Below are 14,600 nucleotides of genomic sequence, written 5' to 3'. Positions count from 1 at the left end.
AACATATTCATATACTAAAAATCATTTTCTGTAGCAAAAAGGACATGGTTCCGGACCTGTTCTTGCCTTTCTTCATTCTTCTTTGTTTTTTCTTAATATTGATTTATTCCCTTTTGTTGCCCATTTTTGTTGTTGTTGTATTGTTGTTGTTATTGATGTCATCATTGTTGGATAGGACAGAGAGAAATGGAGAGAGGAGGGGAAGACAGAGAGGGGGAGAGAAAGATAGACACCTGCACACCTGCTTCACCGCCTGGGAAGCGACTCCCTTGCAGTTGGGGAGCCCGGGGCTTGAACAGAGATCTTTATGCTGGGCCTTGAGCTTTGCGCCAAGTGTGTTTAGCCCACTTCTTCTGCTGGACTCCTGCCTTTCTTCATTCTTTGTTTCAGTTAATAAGGAGAGAAAATCCAGCACTAGAGCCCACCCAAGTGCTGTGCCTCATCCATATGGTACCAGGGTTCAAACCCAGGTCATGTCCATTTGTGTATCTTCTAACCGAAACGGACTTCCTTTCTTAGGATATATTTCAGTTCTACAGGAGGCACTTACTGTGCACATTTTATCACTGTTGTCAACCTCTACTTTATTGAACTAGCCAGAACTATACTTCTGAATTCCCCTTTATAATTTCTTAGAAATATTTATATATATTTTTTCTGTCATGAAAATATATCCTAGATATTATTACTCAAAGCTATTTTGCCTTTCTCTGATTTGAAAGAAGCTTCCCAGATTTGTCTGTAGTTTTTATGTGACTACAGATGACAGTTCTGAGAAATCAGAAGTAAGTAGGAATTACTTGTTGTGGTTCTCTAATAAGTTATTTTATAAAAACAGAAGCTATTTAACTGTCTCTCCAGAACAGATTTTGTCATCTCCTCATGATACCACATATATTGACATCCTGTGGGTAACTTTAGCCATGGTGAGAATACTGTTGCTATGTAAGTTAGCAAATTATATGTCATCACACATTTCTGTCACTCAATCAATATTCCTTCCCCAAAATCTACATATTTAAAATGCAAATTATGATGTATTGTGGAACTACCACGTTCCTACTGGACTGCGTACTTTTAAACATTTTTGTGTGGGAAAATTTAAATTACTTTTTAAATTATCTGATTAATTCTTTAAATAAAAGAGACACAAAGAGAAAAATATGAGAGACCAAAGCTCAGCTCTGGCTTATGCTGATGCTTTTGAACTAGGGACAGTTTTAAGCATGAAAGTCTTTTTGTGTAACCATTATGCTGTCTCCCCAGCACCAATATTAAAATCTTTACTATATGTATGACATCAAAATAAAAGGACTTTTTCATTTTATGCATGGATGCATTTTAAAAGTATATGTCTCTGCCATCATATTATATTTTTTCTTTATATATAGTATTCAGTATTTTTCAGTATCTATAATTAAACAATTTGTCCTGTTTTTCATCTTACTGCTTTTCAGCCACCAAGGAACAGATGCCACTCTGAGGACATTCTGACTTCCCTGGGTGGACGACCTCACCAATGTATCCTAGAACCACACTGCCCCAGATCCCTACCCCACTAGGGAATGATGGAAACAGGCTGGGAGTATGGATTAACCTGTCAACATCCATGCTCAGTGGAGAAACAATTAAAGAAGCCAGACTTTGCACCTTCTGCAAGCCATATAGCTTTGGTCCATATTCTTATATGAATAAAGAATAGGAAAACTTTTTTGTAAATAGTAGGACTATTTTAGTTATATTCCAAAGGGCCTGTGATTATATATATATATATATTTTCTGATCCTGATATCTGATATGCAGGTGGACAAAGTTATTGTCTGGGGAGATGATGTCATGGCTGGAAAAAGGGCTAGAAATTTGGATCAGGGAAGAGAGTAGCTCCCAAATATGGGAAAGATATATAAATATTGTTGACTGTAAACCCCATCGATTTGATCTGATATGGGGCCCATATTCAGCTTAGGAGCCTATGTGACCTCTGCATTCCTGTAGATCTGAGCTTGCATTCTGTGGTCATGAGTAGGAACGATCCAAGCTGCCCCAGTTTCAGGACCCATCTTCCTCAGGTGAAAGATAGAGTATGTTTTCCAGCCTCCATATGGAGGATGGAATATTCTCTACCGTCGTTGATCCACCCTGAGGAGAAGGTTCTATGGGAGCCCACAAAAGGGTCTATTGTGTTGTTCCTGTTAGAGATGACCAGTAGCAATGGAGAGAGGGATCTATTCGAGTTCTAGACCCATCATGTCAACAGAGACGCCCTTCTTCTTCTTCTAGCGTTTGCCCTTCTTCCGTAGCCAGTCTACAGTGTCAGGTTGAGCCTGATGTAAAGTTTCGAAACCTCCTTTGAATCTGGAGAGGTGGCAGTCGTTGACTATGTGGGTCATAGTCTGTCTGGAGCCGCAGGGGCAGTTCGGGTCGTCTCTGGCTCCCCAGCAATGGAACATAGCGGCGCACTGGCCATGGCCTGTTCGATAGCGATTGAGGAGGGCCCAATCATAACGTGCTAGGTCAAAGCCGGATTGATGCTTGCAGGGGTCTGTGATGAGGTGTTTGTTCTTTACCTCAGCTGACTGCCAACTCTGTTTCCAAGAGACTGGAACAGAGAAGTTCAGTGTAGGCATAGGAGACCAGATTGGGTGACGAGATGTCAAGCGTTGGACAGGGTGGGTGAAGATATCCGCATATATTGGGCAGGTCTGGTCGAGCGTAGATGTGGGAAATGAACTTAGATGATGCCGCATCCCGACGAATATCTGGCGGGGCGATGTTGCTAAGAACTGGCAGTCATGGAACCGGGGTGGAACGGATGGTTCCAGAAATTATCCTCATGGAGGAATATAATTTGGAATCGACCAAGTGGACATGGGGGCTACGGAACCATACTGGGGCACAGTATTCTGCAGTGGAATAGCATAATGCCAGAGATGATGATCGTAGTGTGGAAGCGCTCGCGCCCCATGAGGGGCTGGCCAGTCTTGCAATGATGTTATTCCTCGCGCCCACCTTTGCTGCAGTTTTTATGAGATGTTCGTGAAATGACAGAGTGCGATCGAGAGTAATGCCAAGAGACGCCCTAATCTTCATATACAATATTCTAGCCTTTAGTTTCATGATTAGTCAACAATTAGTTTGGCTTTATATGTTAACTTTTCATTCAGCCACCAGGTTTCAGATGCTACCATGATGCCAGCTAGACTTCCCAGAGCAGATGACCCCACCAATGTGTCCTGGAGCCCTGCTTCCCCAGATACCCACTTACTAGGGAAAGAGAGAGAGAGAGAGTGGGATTATGTATTGAACTGTCAATGCTCATGTCCAATGGGGAAACAATTACAGAAGCCAGACCTTCCACCTTCTGCATCCCATAATGTCCCTGATTCCATATTCCCAGAGGGATAAAGAATAGGAAAGCTATCAGAGGAGGAGAGGGGATACGGAGTTCTGGTGGTGGGAATTTTGTGGAGCTGTACCCCTCTTATCCCATGGTTTTTGTCAGTGTTTCCTTTTTATAAGTAAAATTTTTAAAAAAAGGAATAGGGAAACTTTGGGGACATGCAGTGACACAACTGGTTAAGGGCTCACATTACAGTGCAGAAGGCCCCAAATTCAAACCTCTGGTCCCCACGTCTAGGGGGAAAGCTTCATGAATGGTGAAACAGGGCTGCAAGTGTCTGTCTTTCTCACTATCTCTCACTTCCCCTTAATTTATCTATGTTTCTATCCAATAATAAATAAATAAAAATACTTTTAAAAAATTCAGAAATATAAATATACATAACTAAGCATACTTTATGGAATTATATGACTAGTCATAACCAGTACAGTATGCTAAAAATATTTATTGCCTGTTTTTCTCAAGCGGTTCTGCATATCATCTTTGAAATAGGGAAATTTTTTATAGATTATGAGAAAATTATATTTGGAAGACAACAATATTTGTGATTATATTCTTTTACTGCTGTCATTATGGCTTTCATCTGCATGCTTCCAATTCTCTTAGTGGAAATTCTCCCTTTCACTTTCAGATATTAAGAGACAAAGAGAAGAGACACCGCAGTATGACTCTACCAATCATAGAACACTTGTCTCTTGTGCCAAGCATAGTGATCAGTTCCTCACATGTGGTTAAGTTTACATTTTTCTAAGTGAGATATTCCCTAGGCAACAAAATGAACCATTTTTAAAAATAGAAAAAAATAATTCAAACTAAGTAAAATTTATTATTTTTATGTATTAAATCATTTATTTATCATATGTTTATTTAATATGGCATAACTAGCACTGTTAGTAACTGGAACACTGAATATCTGTGAAACTTGTCAAGTGTTACATAGCCCATAAATATTAGAGCTGCAGTCTGAGCCAGGTAGGCTGACTTGAGTTTGTGTACCTAACTATTGTGCTAATACTTTACTATTTCATTATGGCATCTCATAAGTATATCTACTAGCAAAAGAGAACAGGGAATACTCGGAGTCAGGTGGTAGCACAGAGGGTTAAGTGCAGGTGGCACTAAGTGTAAAGACTGGTATAGGATCCTGGTTCAAGTCTCCGGCTTGCCATGTGTAAGGGAGTCACTTCACAAGCAGTAAAGTAGGTCTGCAGGTGTCTATTTTTCTCTCTCCCTCTCTGACTTCCCTTCCTCTCTCCATTTTTCTCTGTCCTATCCAACAATTGGCATCAATAATAACTACAACAATAAAACAAGGCCAACAAAAGGGAATAATTAAATAAATAAATAATATTTTAAAATCTTTTAAAAAAGTTTTTAAAAAAAGAGAACAGGGAATACTAACTCTTTTATATTTTACCTCTTTTATTTGATGTATATGTAAATCAAATTATGTGAACTTTATATATTTATATATAACTTTATATATATACTTTAAAAATATATTTCAATTTAATATTTCCCATTGGTTTAAGGATAAAAGGAAATGGTAGGGAAACAAAGTTGAACATACACTGGGTTCACTATTAAAAGTTACAATTTTTGCATACTTTATTCCTTAATTGGTAAAGAATATTATTAGTACATTTTAAATGATGATTTTACAAATTTATGTTTACATCAGACAGACATTTTAGATACCTAATACCATTTATTTTGCTATTAATCAATGCATTGAAAAAGTGTACATTTTGGTATACTATTAAATTTATTTAATATCATATATTTATCACATATTTATCATATATTCTAAAATGCATTTACAAGTTTGGAATATAACATTAACATTCTTTTATCCTAAGTATGCTTTATCTCATTCTTGGCAGTTCCTTAGAAAAATCAGATAGCTAAAGCAGTAATATAAATAGATTACTATACATAAAAGGCTTCTTTTCACTTTAATTGCTGCATGACATTTCAGTTTACAGGTCAGATGTATCTTTAATCTGTATAGCACAGACTTTAACTGCTAAAGTTAAATGCTCAAAAAATGAAATAAAAAAGAAGAACAACCTTGCATTTAACAAAATCCTAACTGGGGAGAGGAAATATAGCTGAAGTATTTATCTTGATAATAGGAGTTAAATTGTTGAAATGTGCATTGATCCATTTTGAGTAATTTTTTTTTAGTTCACACAAATCCAGGACTTAAAGATGTTTGTTTATACTTTTTAAATATTTAAGTAAGATATATTCAATTGAGAGAATATCAGAATTACTCCACATTTTTACATATTTTCTTTAGAGAAAACCTTTTCATCCTTAGAAAACTAGAAATCACCTATCTCTTTATATCACAATACAAGTTACTTACAACCAAATAGAACTATTTAAGAGCTTTAGCAATGTGTTCTTTAGTCCTGATTTCTATAACTGTGATGATATATTTTAGATCAATGATGTTATATTTGTATGAGGTTATAGCCAGGCACAGGGTAACTTTAATGTTAGATATAGTAAATATCAAACTAAACGATTCCAAAAAGCAGACTGATTAATAATTCCATTAAAAATAAACAATAGAATTAAAAGTCCAGAAGAGTTTTACTTTGACAGGTTCCATTTGTAAAGTTTAAATAACTGAACAGCAGTGAGTCAACCTAACCAGCTCTTCTCAACAGTTACAAGTCTAGCAAACACTTAGGACTAGGTGATAAAGGGGTAGTAAAAGATCAGATGATCAATTTGTTAGCAGGCCAGTGAAATAACTCATTTTGACAACATGCTGCTTTGCTGTATGCACAACCCAATCCAAGTTTGAACCTTCCCCCATTGCCTTTAAGGGATCTTCAGTGCTATGGTCTTTTTTTCACTCTCTACCTTGCTGCCTTCTCTTTCTCTATTAAAACAAACAAAAAAGTATACAGTCAAAATGTTAAAGCCCTACATGGTATTTAATGAATACACAACTACTTGGCAGGCACTCTGTATGTGATAACCTAGATCTAAGCAAGTTTTGATCTTTCTGAAAATAAGTTCAAAACAATTAGAACAAATCATATCTAAATGATTTCACACTGCAGGTTATATAGTGGTGCTCAGACCTCTTTCACTCTAGCATAGGAACCTATCTCTTGTTAAATAAATAATGTGACTCTTGAGATGGATAGATACATTCAAACAAACAAGGATTAGTTTTATTTTTTAGAAATTTACCCACCCACCTTCCTTATAATGTTGAGCTGCAGTAAATGAGCACTGTCGTGATATGATGTAGGTAGTTTGCATTCATACCTAACTTCTAGATGCTACACAGAAAGAAGGCAAAGTCAGGAAACCTTACCTGTTCTCTGTAGACCCTGGCTTGCAGTGATACACATTTCTTTTAAGATTCCACCAAAGACAATAGGATTGACACTCTAACTGCTTCAGGAAAGGTCAAACTCAGTAAAAGCCCCCAAACTTAGTTCAAATATGTTAGTTTGGTGAACAAGAAAAATAGGTTTTCATGGACATCTTCCTTATTGTACTCATTCTGTAGCCTAGATATACCTGTTCCTTATGAAGTAATTATTTTCACTTATACTTATCTATTTTTTCAAAGATTTATTTTATTTATTACCTATGAGACAGAATGTCACATGAAAAACAGAGAGAAAAAGCAGTCACTCTGATGCATGAGGTTTCAAGGATTAATCTAGAAATCTCAGGCATTCAAATTTAGTTCTCTACCAGTCAAACCACTGCCCAAGTCACTTTTCATTAATTTTTATTTTTAGTGAATTATTTTCAATTTTATTTAATTTACTTTTTCTTAATGGTTTATAAGATTGTAAGAAAACAATGGTAGAGGGACACATCACCAAAATTATTTACCCCTAACCTCCTAACAATAACCACCATGATTCTTCCATATATATATTATTTTTAGTACCTAGTCATTGAAGACTAAGTTAACACATTTTGATGTTTTAATATGTATTTACTGCTTGTTAGTGATACTGAGGACATTGGTGTATTCTTTAACTTACTTTTATGTTTATATTTGAATAGGTAGCTTTTTTAGTCATTAGTATTGTTATATATTGTGTGCAGAAATATACATTATGTATATTTCTGCACACATTGTATATTTTATTAGTTTAAATATATCTTTTAGTTTTAATTGAAATTAATTTTACATTGCTATTTATTGCTTTCTTATAATAAGTGTGCATCTTACTATTTTTTATTATTATTTTTATCTTTAAAATGGAATAATTGACAAGACTATAGGATAAGAGGGGTACATTTCCACACATTGCCCACAATCCAGTTTAACCCAGGGTCTTGATACCTGTCTGTACAATGTATATACACCTGGTAGTTACTTTTCCTTTAGTTGTCAGACAGAGAAATAGAAACAGAAATAGTAAGGGAGAAAAGAGAGAAAGAAAGACACCCGAAGCATTGGAGCACTGCTGCACCACTCAAGACGCTTTCCCTTCTTCAGGTGTATAGCTGGGATATGAACCTGGGTTCTTCTCATGCATGGCACACCATACACAATCAAACTGCCACACACCCACACACACACACACACACACACACACACACACACACACACACACACACACACATACACACACACTCACACTCACATTCTCAATCTTCAGAATTATCATTTTTGTGTTTTTTTAATGTTCCTTACAAGTATGCAAATTGTCTTCAAAATTCACTTAATATTCATATAGAAAGTAAGCATCTGTTGTGGCAGATGGGGCAAATGACATCAAGTTCAGCTGTTTAAATAACCCTTAAGGATCAATATGTAGTTTACAAAATAATTTTAATTCATTTTGGGTTAATTAATTGGAATTTATGATGTTTTGTAAAAGCATACTGCAGCTGCTCCCAGCATTGAATTGATTATGTTCAACTCTTTAGTCTCTTCAAAATGTTCATTTTGACAAGGAGAGATCAATGTTCCTCTTTGCTCATTCTTTGTTATTGTCACTGAATTCAATCTTAAAATAAAAATCTGAAAGGGTAGTATACCTGTTTGTGACAACTTATTTGCATAAGTATTAAAGGATTCAAAATTCTATACTGAGGAATTTCAACAAATTGAGGGTAATAAAAATAGATACAGTTATAATAAGTTTGTTCAAATACATTTGGATATTTTTTCCTCTTCTCATTGAATTCAACCTCTCTACAAAATGTAGAGAAAAATAAATGTGTATTTTTCACTCATAATAAAAAGATCTAAGGCAATTTAATTCTATTTTTGGATGAGGTTGATGCAAAATTATAGCTATAATTTAGCTAAAAATGTTAAGAAACATATGAAATTATAAGTAAAAAAGAAAAAAGAAGAGGGGAGATGCTTTGCTGGCTCTGGTGAGAAACCTATCCTCTAATAACTATTAGAGCCAATTTTAAATCTTACTTTGCAGAGTTTAAATTCCTTGGAAAATTTGCAGAAAACATTCATATGGTAAGGCAGCACATTTAAAAAATGAATGTGACACAGGAAATAAATAATTTGACATCTGATTAAACGTTTATAATACTTATTGGTTGGGTTCTGCAATGATTGTTTTTTTTTAATTTTGATTATATACTTTGACACTTTATATGTTTCCTTTATCATTTCTCATTGTCTTTTTATTTTTTTTAATTTATTTATTTAAGAAAGGAGACATTCACAAAGTCATAGGATGGGGGGGTATAACTCCACACAATTCCTGCCACCCAATCTCCATATTCCACCCCCTCCACAATAGCTTTCCCATTCTCTATCCCTCTGGGAGCATGGATGGACCCAGGGTCATTGTGGGTTGTAGAAGGTAGGAGGTCTGGCTTATATAATTGCTTCCCCACTGACTATAGGCGTTGACTGGTCGATCCATATTCCCAGTCTGCCTCTCTCTTTCCCTAGTAGGGTGGGTCTCTGGGGAAGCGGAGCTCCAGGACACATTGGTGGGGTCTATAGTCCAGGGAAGCCTGGCCAGCATCCTGATGGCATCTGGAACCTGGGGGCTGAAAAGAGAGTTAACATACAAAGCCAAACAAATTGTTGAAGAATCATGGACCCAAAGGTTGGAATAGTGGAGATGAAGTGTTGGGGGGTACTTACTGAAAACTCTAGTGTACTACTGCTTTCAGGTATATATTTGCCCTACTTTATGGATACCTGTGAACATAAGCTCTATCTCCTGGAACCTGATCTATATCTAGGTTTTGGGACTTTGTTAGGAAGTGAACCACCTGGGATGGAATTAGAGAATACTGTGAAAGGAAAGGTCTCACCTGAGTGATGAAGCTGAAGGGTTGTCGTTCCACACCTGAAGTCTCTGGACACAGTCTGAGGTGAAGCATGCTGGGGTGGCACTCGTTGCGTTGATTAGGTTGCAATCAGTGGATGCAATATTATTTGATAAGAACAAACCCAATTGCAAGGAAGACTAAAGCAGAAACAAAAAAAAATTGGGACTATATCAAATTGGAAAGCTTCTGCACTGCTAAAGAAACTATCACAGAAACAAAGAGACCCCCTCACAGAATGGGAGAAGATCTTTACATGCCATACATCAGACAAGAGACTAATCACCAATATATACAAAGAGCTCAGCAAATTTAGCAACAAAAAAGCAAATGACCCCATCCATAAATGGGCAGAGGATATGAACAGAACATTCACTCCAGAGGAGATCCAAAAGGCTCATAAACATATGAAAAACTGCTCCAGGTCACTGATTGTCAGAGAAATGCAAATTAAGACAACATGAGATACCACCTCACTCCTGTGAGAATGGCATACATCAAAAAGGACAGCAACAACAAATGCTGGAGAGGCTGTGGGGACAGAGGAACCCTTCTGTATTGCTGTATATTCTCACCAACTGTGAGAATATACATTTTCTAATAGTTTGTTAATTCCTTCAATGATTTTCTCTTTCTGTTTTCTGTGTCTGGTCTTTTTTTTTCCCTCCTCTATGCAACAGTTGAAGGAATAAACAATCAACAAACTTGCCCTCAAGAAGTCCTAACAGCATCACCAAAAACTTGTCATTTATCATAACACTAAGGAAAGCTTAGAATAATGGCATTGAAATATATTAAATCCATAATATCAATGAATACCAATGGTCTGAATTCACTTATTAAAAGGCCTGATCAGAGTAGGATGATGGATCAGAAAACATAACTCAACCATATATTATCTGCAGGAATCACACATAACCCAAGCAAAAAAAGTAGAAAACTATTCATACAAGCTAACAGACCACAAAAAAGGGTAGGAACAGCTATTCTCATATCTGAGATAATAGATTTTTAAATAAATAGAGTAACACAAGTTAGGGGAAGACACCATAATGATGAAATGATCAGTCAACCAAAAGGACTTAATAATCATTAACATTTATGCAACCCATGAGGGGACCATATAAATATACCAGACATCTACTGGAAGAGTTACAAAATACATCAACAGCAATGCAGTAATAACAAGAGACTGTCACCCCACTCTCTCAAACTAGCAGATCATAGGAAAGAAGAAAGAAACAAGATAATTAAGCAAAGAGATAGACAAGACCTTCTGTACATTTTCAGATCCTTCACCACAATAAACTGTTTTTAGGATTTAAGCATTGTACCAAGGCATCAGTGGACCTCTGAATATCTTCCCAAGGTCGGAAATAATTTAAAGCTATCTGAGTAAGGCATATAGACTGATATTCTGTATCACAGGTCAATATACTGCATATCTAAAATGCCTGCTACTATTCTCCCAGCCTCAAAGGCACTGCAACTCTCTAGGATTTCTTGATCAACTGCAATTTGAGCCAACATTTCAGAGGTGCTAATTTGAAAACACTCATTCATCTGGTGTGCTGTTTGAATAGAACAATAGATTTGGTAGTAGTTATTGTTGTAATGGCAATTACCTATGTTATTAAGAATCCTAAAAATATCTTACTTTTGGACATAAGCTCTAAAGTTACAGTGAACCAGAGCAGAGTCACCTACCTGACCATTCTAGGGTAAAATTCACAGCTAACTAAGCTTCAACTCTCTGTTTAAATATGATATGTAAAGCTGTATGATATTATGATGTGTGACACAGTGAGTCAGCCAATTATACTTTTCAGGAAGTATGGCATTGAATATAGGATTGATTCCTTTGCTGAAAGAGGAATAATTTAAAAAAGAGACTTTAGTAGTCCTTTGAACCATAGCTAAGATATAGGGTAAGGAGGTACAGATGATAATTTTTAAATAGTCATGAGAAGCCCATATAATCTTTCCAGATAGATTATGATGCCCTTGTCTGAGAGTTCTTGGAAATAAAAAAAAAAAAAGTCCAGATCTCCAGAAACAGTTTTTATTAGAGGATAAAAGGCCAGATTTGTTGAAACAGTGTGCAGGTCTAAGCAGTCCAGAGTTCCATTTAATGGCTAGCCTGGAATAATTGAAAAAAGAGGATGGTTCCAGGGAACGTTAGAGCATGGTATCAATTGCACTATGACCCCTATTTTTTTTAATGCTGTATAACATAATTTTTTAATTTAACTATTTATTATTTTAATATTTTGTTATTTATTTACTTTGATTATTGGGTAGAGACAGAGATAAACTGAGAGGGGAGTGGGAAACAGAGAGGGAGAGAGATAGACAACTTCAGCCCTGCACAGCTTCTGAAGCTTTCTTCCTTCAGGCGGGGAGCAGAGGCTTAAGCCTGGGTCCTTGTGCACTACACTATGTGCACTTAATCAGGTGTGCCACTGTACAGCTCCTATTATTTAATTTTTACTAGAGAATTACTCAGCTTTGGCTTATGGTGTTGGGACCTTGGAACCTCAGGCATGAGAGTCCCTTTGCATAACCATTAGGCTCCCTTGCCCTGTGCTTTTATTATTGACTAAGTTAAAAAATATTTTAATTCTCAAACATTTCCTAGAAAGAACTGTAAAATGTTTGAATGAGTTTTGGTTGATATCTATGAATAAAATCTATTTGTGCGGGGAGCCTGGGGGTAGCACAGCAGGTCAAGCGCACATGGCTCAGCACAAGGACTGGACTAAGGATCCGGATTCCAGCTCCCAGCTACCCTCCTGCAGGGAAGTGGTGAAGCAGTTCTGCTGGTGTCTTTCTCTCCACCTCTTTGTCTTCCCTGCCTCTCTCCATTTCTCTATGTCCTATCCAACAACAACAACATCAATGATACTACAACAATGAAACAAGGGCAATAAAAGGGAATAAATAAATAAATATTTTTTAAAAAGAGAAAAACATGACTTAAAAAGTCTATTTGTGGAAGAAATTGCACTGAAATAGGAATATAAGAAGCAAATGCATTAGGTAAAGGAAAATATGAAATTCCTAAGACATTAGTAAGGACACGAATGGGAAAGCCAACCTATCCATTTTCCCTTTTTTTTTTTTTCTGGGAGAAAGTAAATACAACGATAACTTGATTGATTACATTTTTATTCCCCAGTATCATATAGTGATGCTGCTGCTTATGATTCTTCATTTTCTTTACTTCAGATCTTTTTGTCTTTCAACCTCTCTCAGCTCTATTATTGCCACCATGAGAGCAAGAAATCAATAGGTGACATCTAATGAGAGATTATAACTTTTGGCTTCTTATATAGATCATTAAATTGTCCAGCAAGTTTGCTACATTTTTATGGAGGGGTCATTTTAAAGGTCGTTTGTCTTTTTTAGTGTGAGGATCAAATGAAATAGTTCTTTATTTAAGTAGATAATGAGAATAGACAAGTTGATTTTATTGTGGATCTAAAGTTTTTGTCCTTTATACTGTATTAGTTCTTTTTTTTTTTTTATATTTTGAAGACTATTTCAACTTCCCAGAGCTCTCCTTTCATTCTAAAACTCCTCAGTGCACTAGATTTTCTGCCATATTTTATTCTTGTATACTATTTGATTCCTTCACCCTCATTATTTTATGTATCAAATAAACAGTTTTATGTTGAAGTCCTATCATGTGATTTTTATTTGTTGCTTAATTTTGATGAGTGCATAAAATGAAGCTAAAAACTTTATTTTAGCTTACAAAAATGTCAAACTCGGACAAACTCACTGTTTTGCTTGCCTGTGTTGATAAAGAAACAATGACAAAATGCTAGAAACAGAAAATGTATTTATCAACATGAAATTATTTTTAATAAATCAATAATTTAATGAAGTACAGATGCTTTGTTTTATTTTTGATATTTTTTATTTTAAATGGATGTAACAAAGATATTTGTATGAGGACTTCAATAATAAACAAACTTAAATAAAATAGCTGATTATTTTTATTACATCTAATATCTGAAGAAGTTACACCAGCAGTTTTTTAATATAGTTGTTTATATAAGTCCAGCAGGATTTGAGCCAGTATATCTAAAACCAATTCTTATATGTCTGCTAATAGTATAAGAGAAATGTTTTATCTTGAGTAGTAAAAATTTGAGTATTAAAAAATTGTGATTGTATTGATGTGGTGCTGAGGAAACTTCTACAGCTTTATCTGAGTTCATTGGGTTATATGTAATTTTCTGTCCTTAAAATATAGTAGTTGCACAATGTTGTTCATGTCACATACTTAGGTAATGTATTCTCAAATGCATGATATCAGATAATTGTACCAAGTAGAACTAAACACATGCAGTTGTTCTTAAAAAGAAGCATCGCTAATCTTTCTCCTTGATACCTATCAGTTATAGAGAGATATTAGGATAAATCCTAAGAAAGTCAACAGGGACATTTTGCTATTCTGACAGAGGTAGGCTCACTGGACAGGTTATAGTCTTGGTAGGTAACAATGTTTCTGTCTTTCCCACGGTGGAAAACTGTGCTCAAACTATGAAGAAGGGATTGGGTATGAATGAAGTTTGGATTCCAGTGCATGCTGGTGGGAAAGAACTTTAGTTGAGGGTCAGAGTGTTCTGCAGAAACAATCACAGGGAAATGAAAAGTTGCGCCCCTGTTAACAATTGTACTGTAACCTCCCAATAAAATGATAAAAAAGTAAATGACTCCGTAGTGTTGAATTTGTCTACCTAATACATTTTCATTGGTTTATTTAAAAAAATAGTAAATCTAAATCATTTTGCTTTGACTAATGGAGTGTGTGAAAAGTAGGCAGATATTTAGGTTAAGGGAGCAGTGTTCTGTGGGCCAGGTGGTGGCACGCCTGGCTAAGTGT

Source organism: Erinaceus europaeus, chromosome 1, assembly GCF_950295315.1.
Source record: "Erinaceus europaeus chromosome 1, mEriEur2.1, whole genome shotgun sequence".
Lineage (NCBI taxonomy): Eukaryota > Metazoa > Chordata > Mammalia > Eulipotyphla > Erinaceidae > Erinaceus > Erinaceus europaeus.
Note: the sequence above shows the minus strand (reverse complement) of the source record.